Source organism: Dipodomys merriami, unplaced genomic scaffold, assembly GCF_024711535.1.
Source record: "Dipodomys merriami isolate MVZ:Mamm:240054 unplaced genomic scaffold, mDipMer1.0.p SCAF_7, whole genome shotgun sequence".
Taxonomy (NCBI): domain Eukaryota; kingdom Metazoa; phylum Chordata; class Mammalia; order Rodentia; family Heteromyidae; genus Dipodomys; species Dipodomys merriami.
Window position 1 is genome coordinate 16,058,927 of NW_027206290.1, and position 7,610 is coordinate 16,066,536.

Consider the following 7,610-nt stretch of genomic DNA (forward strand, 5'->3'; position numbering starts at 1 on the left):
TCCAGGATATGAATAGTGCGTTCGTATGTTGGAGGGCCATGTTCATATCTGCTCTTCCTCCTGATTGTGAAATCTGTGCTTCATGTTTTCCAACGGCCCCATTTCTAGCTTCTCAGCCTCACACAATGTGTGTGTGTGTGTGTGTATGTGTGTGTGTGTGTGTGTGTGTGTGTGTGTGTGTGTGTGTGTGTGTGTGTGTGTGTGTGTGTGTTATGTGTGAGAGCATGCTAGTCCTGAGGGCTTAAACTCAGAGCCTGGACAGTGTCCCTGATTATTTTTTTGCTCAAGGCTGATGCTTAAACCCTGAAGCCACAGTTCCATTTCCAGCGTTTTGATGTTTAACTGGAGATAAGAATAGCCTTTCCTTCCCAGCATCTGGCTTGGACCTGCAATCCTCAGATCTCAGCCTCCTGAGTAACGAGGATTACAAGCATGAGCTATCAGCACTGTGCTGCCTTGCACAATAATTCACTGTGTACTAGAGTGTGCAGAGGCAGGAAGCTGTAGGTGGCTGTGTCCCAGTGTGTGGCCATTAGCAAGTCCCTTTGGCTTCTGTTTTTGTCATCTATAAAAAGGTAACGTGTAAAAGATGCTCTTTCAGTTCTCTTTTACTCTGACAGTCTGTATAAGGGAGGTGTCTTTTTTGTTGTTGTTGTTTGCAGTCAATATTTGGAAATCCAAACAACAGTTTATAGAGGTGTCAAGAGATTCACTAATCTCTTGACTTCACTTGGCCTTCACTAGGAAGGCCAAACTGAGGGATAGGTTACATGAGAAGTGGACAATGATTCTGGTTAATTTACTCACACAACAAAGAGACGCTTCTTCCTGCTGTGCAGATCCAGCGTCGTCTCCTCCAGCATTTCCTCCTTTGAAAAGAACATAAACACAACTTAGATTACTACTGTTATATGTCTTAGTGAAAATATATTCCTAAAACATGAGAAGCCTGAGAAAAACCCAGCAGTTTGTGTGTGTGTGTGTGTGTGTGTGTGTGAGTGTGTGTGTGTGTGTGTGTGTGTGTGTGTGTGTGTGTGTGTGTGTGTGTGTGTGTGAATACTGGGGTTTAAACTCAGGGCCTCAAACTCTTGCTTGGCTTTTCTGTTCAAGGTTGGCACCCTACCACTTGATCCAGGCCTTCATTTTCTGACCCAGAAGTTTTATCCATCTGGATTTAGTTCTGTTGTGGTTTTTTTTAATGGTAATATTTTTTCTTTTCATTTTATTTATTTTATTTTTTGTTTTTGTGGCACCAGGAATCAAACCCAAGGCCTCATGCTTACTAGGCAAGCACTCTACCACTAAGCCACATACCGAGAACTTAGTTCTGTCTTTATTAGCTCAACAGAATTCATGGACATCTGTCAGGTGCCCTCTGTGTCTTTCAAAAATTCTTCTCTTAGCCGGGTACCGGTGGCAACAACCTGTAATCTTTACTACTCAGGAGGCTGAGATCTAAGGATCATGGTTCAAAGCCAGCCTGGGCAGCAAAGTCCATGAGACTCTTATCTTCAATTAACCACTAGAAAACCAGAAGTGGTGCTGTGGCTCAAGTGGTAGAGCGCTGGCCTTGAGCTGAAGAGCACAGGGACAACTCCCAGGCCCAGAGTTCAAGCTCCATGACCGACAAAAAGAAAAAAAAATTCTTCTGTCTTTAAGTTAGTAGTATAATTTGACATTCTGCTCTATTGGCTTATTACTAGCCCGATCATCAAAATACAAGATTCAACTATAAGGCAATTCCTATTGGCTAAATACAGTGATAAGTTTTCTCTTATCCTCTGGGCTATTCAATCTTTGTTTTGATGCTACCAGAGAGCCTTCAACTCTCTTTAAAAAAAATCATTTTTCACTGATGATATGATTTTTGTTTTTGAGCCATTCTCACTAGCCCAGGCTGGCATTGAACTTGTTCTGTATCCTACCAGAGCCTTCAGAGTGCTAAAGCTATAGAAAGGTGCCACCATCCCAGGCCATGATATGAGTTTTATTTTGGTTTGGTTTTTAATGTCAGACCTGGGGTTTGAACTGAGCCTGGGCACTGTCCCTGAGCTTTTTTGCTGAAAGCTGGAGTTCTACTACCTGAGCCACTGCTCCAGTTCTAGGTTTGCTTTTTTTTGGTGGGTTAATTGAAAATAAGAGTCTCCCGGACTTTATTATCTGGGCTGGCTTCGAACCACTACCCACAGATGTCAGTTTCCTGAGTGGCTAGGATTATAGGTGTGAATCAATGGCACCTACCTTCCTCAAGTCTTCTCTTAATTAAAACAAATTTTCCACTGGATCCTTGTACCAACACACATACACAAGAAGATTTGTGTCTGTCAGTTTGTTAAAACTTAATGATAGTCTTTTCCTAAGAAATAGTATTCATCTCTTCACATCCAGTACTGAGCTCATATATATATAATTATCATATTTCTTGACATAATATCTATATTTACTCATAAAACCAAAAAAAGATTCTCCCTTGGACTGCATTTGTATAATAAACTGTAACCATGGGTTGAGTCTTGTTTTTCTTTTCTGTTAAGCATGGCTGTTAAATTTGTTCTAGGGATTCATCTCCCATAGTGGCTTGTGAAGTGGCCACAGTAATTTGGAGATGCTTCAACTGAGTGGCACTTCCTTGAAAAACAAACCTCGAGAATGGGAAAAGAGGCCTCTTTATTACTTGGGAAGACAGAAAGAGAAGACGGAGCAGTACCCCGCCCTTGCTCCCTCAGCCCTCTGGGCAGCAGAGGAGTTCACCACCTCTGGGCTCTCACTTGGCTCTCTGTGGACTCTGTCCTGATGTGGGCCTTCCTTGGGGAGGGGACTGCCTGGATTCCGTGTTCAGAGTGTCATTAAACAAACAGGATGGATAGTGCGGCACTTCTTCCTCCGAACAGGGGCTCAGCAAACTACACCGTGGCTTCCTCTTCTCCTGGACCTTCTGCTGAGAAGCTGCTTGCTGGTTGCTCCATCTCAAGCTGTTACTTGAAAAAAAAAAAAAAGATTTTTTTTTGGTCAGTCCTGGGATTTGAACTCAGGGCCTGGGTACTATCTCTGAGCTTTTTGCTCAAGACTAGAGCTCTACCACTTGAGCCACAGTGTCACTTCTGGCTTTTTCTGTATATATGGTACTGAGGAATGGAACCCAGGACTTCAGGCATGGTAGGCAGGCACTCTACCACTGAGCCACCTTCCCAGCCCAAAGCCAACATATTCTAACATGCCTATTTATCCCTAAATCCATTCACAGTATTTAAGGCTTATTTATTTTTGTTTTGTTTTGTTTTTTGGCGCTGAGTCCTGGAGCTTTAACTCAGGTCCTGGATATTGTCCCCAAGATTCTTTTTCTCAAGGCTAGTACTCTGCCACTTTGAGCCACAGTGCCACTTCTGGTTTTCTGATGGTTAACTGGAGATAAGAGTCTCATGAACTTTCCTGCCTGGGTTGGCTTCAAATTGCTACTCAGGGCCCTGAGTAGCTGGGATTACAGGCATGAGTCACCAGCACCTGGCTAGCATCTAGGTTTTTTTTTTTTTATGGGTTGAACTGTATATGAAAGATATTTTGAGAGATCAGAACAAATATTCTTCATAATCAGATATCTCCCTACCTAAGGTACCATGCACACACAAAAAAAATTCATGACAAGTTTTCACCAAACACAGTATCTGAAACTTAATACAATATAATTTTAATCTCTCCATCTCTGAGACTGGATCTCATTATGTAACCCTGGCTGGTCTGGCCTGAACTTACTATGTAGCCTACATTGGCTTCTAACTCAAAATCCTCCTGTGTCATTCTTCTAGAAGCTAACGTGCTGGGATTATAGGCATGTGCTCCCCAGTTTGGCTCTCAGTTTCTCTTTGATATCATGAAGTCAAAATAATATTCTCTAGAAAAATTCCCAATATAGAAACGGATGCATTCCTTTCCTTATCTCCAAAGGCAGATGATTACAATTTTTTTTTAGCATTCTATGAAAACTACACTGAAAATACACGGTAGAACTGTAGTGTTTTCAGATGAGAAACTCTTCTCATAGAAGACCTAGCAAAAGTTGGGGGAAAGTAGCATGAGCCAATAAAAGGCTAAATTATCAAAGAATGAAAAAAATCTGACATCCTAGGCTAGGTACCAGGTGGCTCGTGCCTGTAATCCTAGACACTCAGGAAACTGAGATCTGAGTAGCTCAGAGTGACCCACCAGTGCCCAGATTTCTGTCTCATATTTCTAATCAGTGTTCATGATTTCCTTTCTTTTCTATCTCCTTCCTTCTCTTGCTCTTTCTCTCTAAGTTGAGACAGGATCACACTGTGTAGTCTAGGCTGGCCTTGAACAAGTGATCCTCGTGCTTCAGCCTCCTGAGGCTGGGATTGTAGATTTGTAAAATCAGGCCTGGCCCACTGCTCCCTTCTTTTTCTAAAGTTCCAGTTAAAGCTTTGCTTGGTTCTTGCCTCTGGCACAGCAGCATCTCCTACCTACACTGTCTCCTTTCTTCAACCAACCTTACTAGCTCTGATCCTTTCTTCAACCAACCTTACTAGCTCTGATCCATATTATCTACGGGGCCTGAGGCAAATTGTTTCACTCTAATCCTCGATTTAGAGTAAGACCAGAGTACCAGTGTCACAAATGAAAACAAATGCTGGGCACTGGTGGCTCACACCTGTAACCCTAGCTACTCAAGAAGCTGAGATCTGAGGAACTTGGTTTGAAAGCAAGTATGGACAGGAGAGTCAGTGAGACTCTTATGTTAAATTATTCACCCATTAATTAATTCTTAAATAAACCAAAAAATGGAGTTGTGGCTTAAAGAGTAGAATGCCCTGAGTTCAAATTCCAGGATGGGTGCAAGCACACACACAAACACACACATAATGTAAATAATATCCTAGGCTCCCTCCCCCCCCCCAACACACAAGGCGGTAAATTGAGAAACCAATAAAAAGAAAATCTTGGGGTTGGAGGTGTGGCTTAGCTGGTAGAGCACTAGCCAATGAGCAAAAGTAACAGGTACGGAGATTCCCTGTCTCAAATCTAAAATGTCAAGAAAGAAAAAAAAGAAAAAAATCTTAAGAATTCTCATCTTCCTACTTAAGAAAAAAATTTTGTTTGGTTGGTGTGGGGCTTGAACTCTGGGCCTGGGAGCTGTCCCTCAGCTCTTCAGCTCAAGGCCAGCTCTATGCCATTTGAGTCACAGTGCCAAGTCCAGTTTTCTGGTGGTTAATTGGAGATAAGTTTCTCATGGACTTTCCTGTCCAGCCTGGCTTTGAACCATGATGCTCAGGTCTCAGCCTCCTGAGTAGCTAGGATTACAGCCACCGGCGCCTGGCTCTCCAAAACTATTCTTGAGCAACCCACAAAATGGATCAATTCAATCTTCATTGAATATCATTGCCAATCACTTATCTGGGTTCTGGAAACACGAAGATAAATAGACCAGGATATTGTTCTGTGGAATTGATATTCCAGGATAAGGAAAGAAATGGAATAAAAAGAAGGAATAATAAGAAATACAGGTTGGGCATCAGTGGCTCATGCCTGTAATCCTAGCTACTTAGGAGTCTGAGATCTGAGGATCATGGTTCAAAACCAGGCCAGGCAGGAAATTCAAAGAGACTCTTATCTCCCATTAACACCAAAAATTCAGAAGTGAAGCTTTGGCTCAAGTGAAAGAGTGCCAGACTTGAGTGAAGAAACTAAGGGACAGTATTCAGGTCCTGAGTTCAAGCCCAAGTACCTGCACACAAAAAAAGCAGGTAATACTGTCTCAACTGTATATTACAGATATCTGAATTCTGGCTCAGCTAAAGCTTTGTATTACATAAGGAATAGGAACTATATAATTCTTCAACCTTTCAGGGGCTCAAAAATTAGTAATGATCATCATTGTTTAGGAACATTATAGATTTGTTCTGTGTGTGTGTGTGTGTGTGTGTGTGTGTGTGTGTGTGTGTATACACATGCTGGAACTGGGGTTTGAACTCAGAGCCTCACATTCTTGCTTAGCTCTTTCACTCAAGGCTGGAGCTCTACCACACTTCCACTTGCAGCTTTATGCTAGTTAAATGGAGATAGAAGTCTCATGGATTTGTCTGTCTGGGCTGGCTAGGAGCCTTGATCCTCATGTCTCAGCCTCCTGAGTAGCTAGAATTATAGAAGTGAGCCACCAGTGCCAGACAATTGCTTTAAATATTGTATAAAATCATTTATAATCAGAAACATTTCACTAACAATAACAAAACTCTTGACGTATAGTTGTTTTCTTTCCCTCCCTTTTAATGTAAACTTTTCAGGCGTGTCGTCTTACACTCACTATTTCCATTTCCTCAACTTGTGTCTATTTGGTTTCTTCCCCAACCATCCCTCTACAATTGTTCCCAATGAAATCTCACTTCTCCCTATGGAGTAGATTCCTGGGCCAGGGGAGGGAAGATGACTTCAGGGAAACAACAACCTAGAGCAGAGGAACAGAGGAAACAAGGAAGCAGAAAGGGAAGCCATTCCTTCCAACTTAAAAGAATGATCCAGAACCAAAATTAAACCAAGCACTCACCTTTTCCCAAGAGTCAGGCAATCCAGTTAGAAGCCATCCCATCTACACAGAAGAGAGAGAGTCCTGATGCACGTGAACTCCAAGCAGAGACAAGCTGAGAACCCCACACAGGCCCAGAAGGATGAGTTCTAGGGAATGGTAAACCAAGAGGAATTTCAAACACATCAAGTTATCATGGCCTTCAGTGGGGCTGTCTCAAGAATATCTAATAAAACAAAAATAATCAAATACATCTAGTTGACCATGTCCCTAGTGAGAGCTGGGCTCCCAGGGGTGCTCCTATACTGGATAGTCAACAGAGTGCCTGCCACACCCAACTTCCTCTTAGAGGTGAAACTGCCCCACCCACAGCCCCCTGCTTTGAGAGACAAAGCTAGGTTGCTGTTTACCTGGGGATGGCTCCTGATTGGACCAGGAATCAGGGCCACCTCTGCAAAAATCAGGTCTTGAATGGAAAAGATGCCTTGAATCCATCGGATTCCTCTTTCCAGAGTTTGAATTAGGACATGTAGATATCAAGAGATCATGAAGATGGAAGCTGAAAGAAAGCCATAGAAAGGAATGGGGCCAGGGACAATTATAACAAACGAGAGCTAGCTGATATAACCCTATATCATAACCCATCTATAACCCTAGCTAGTCAGGAGGCTGAGAGCTGAAAAAGAAAGCAGAATTTGTGGATGCGCAGCAATTATGAAGTAAAGATCTGGAGAGTAAACAGAGGGTATGATTTCAAGTAGCAAAGGACACACCTGGCAAGAAGGAGCCAAGAAATGAATGGTGTGTGACTGCCAGGAAACTCTGGTCACTTGGCTCTCCTGAGACCCACATTCGTGCCACCAGATGGATCTGCCTGTTGTTGTTGGGCCAAGCCCAAGTTGTTAGGTTCTGATGCTAATGGTTCTTGGGCATCTCCAATGAACAAGGCCAATGAAGGGATGCTGATAGAAGAACATGGTGGTTCCTCCTCCTCTTCCTCCTCCTCCTCCTCCTCCTCCTCCTCCTCCTCCTCCTCCTACCTGTGGAGTTTCTTCATCCCTTGGCGTTACCGCGTCTT

General features: G+C 42.9%; 1 long non-coding RNA gene across 1 annotated transcript; it reads right to left on the minus strand.

Moving 5' to 3' along the window:
- Positions 1 to 417: 417 nt before the first annotated feature.
- LOC138817147 (uncharacterized) lies at positions 418 to 6,827 on the minus strand. Its single transcript, XR_011368769.1, has 3 exons — positions 6,554 to 6,827; positions 2,769 to 2,978; positions 418 to 869 (listed from the first exon to the last, which is right to left on the minus strand). It is a non-coding gene; the product is annotated as an uncharacterized lncRNA (long non-coding RNA).
- Between the last annotated feature and the right edge of the window lie 783 nt (positions 6,828 to 7,610).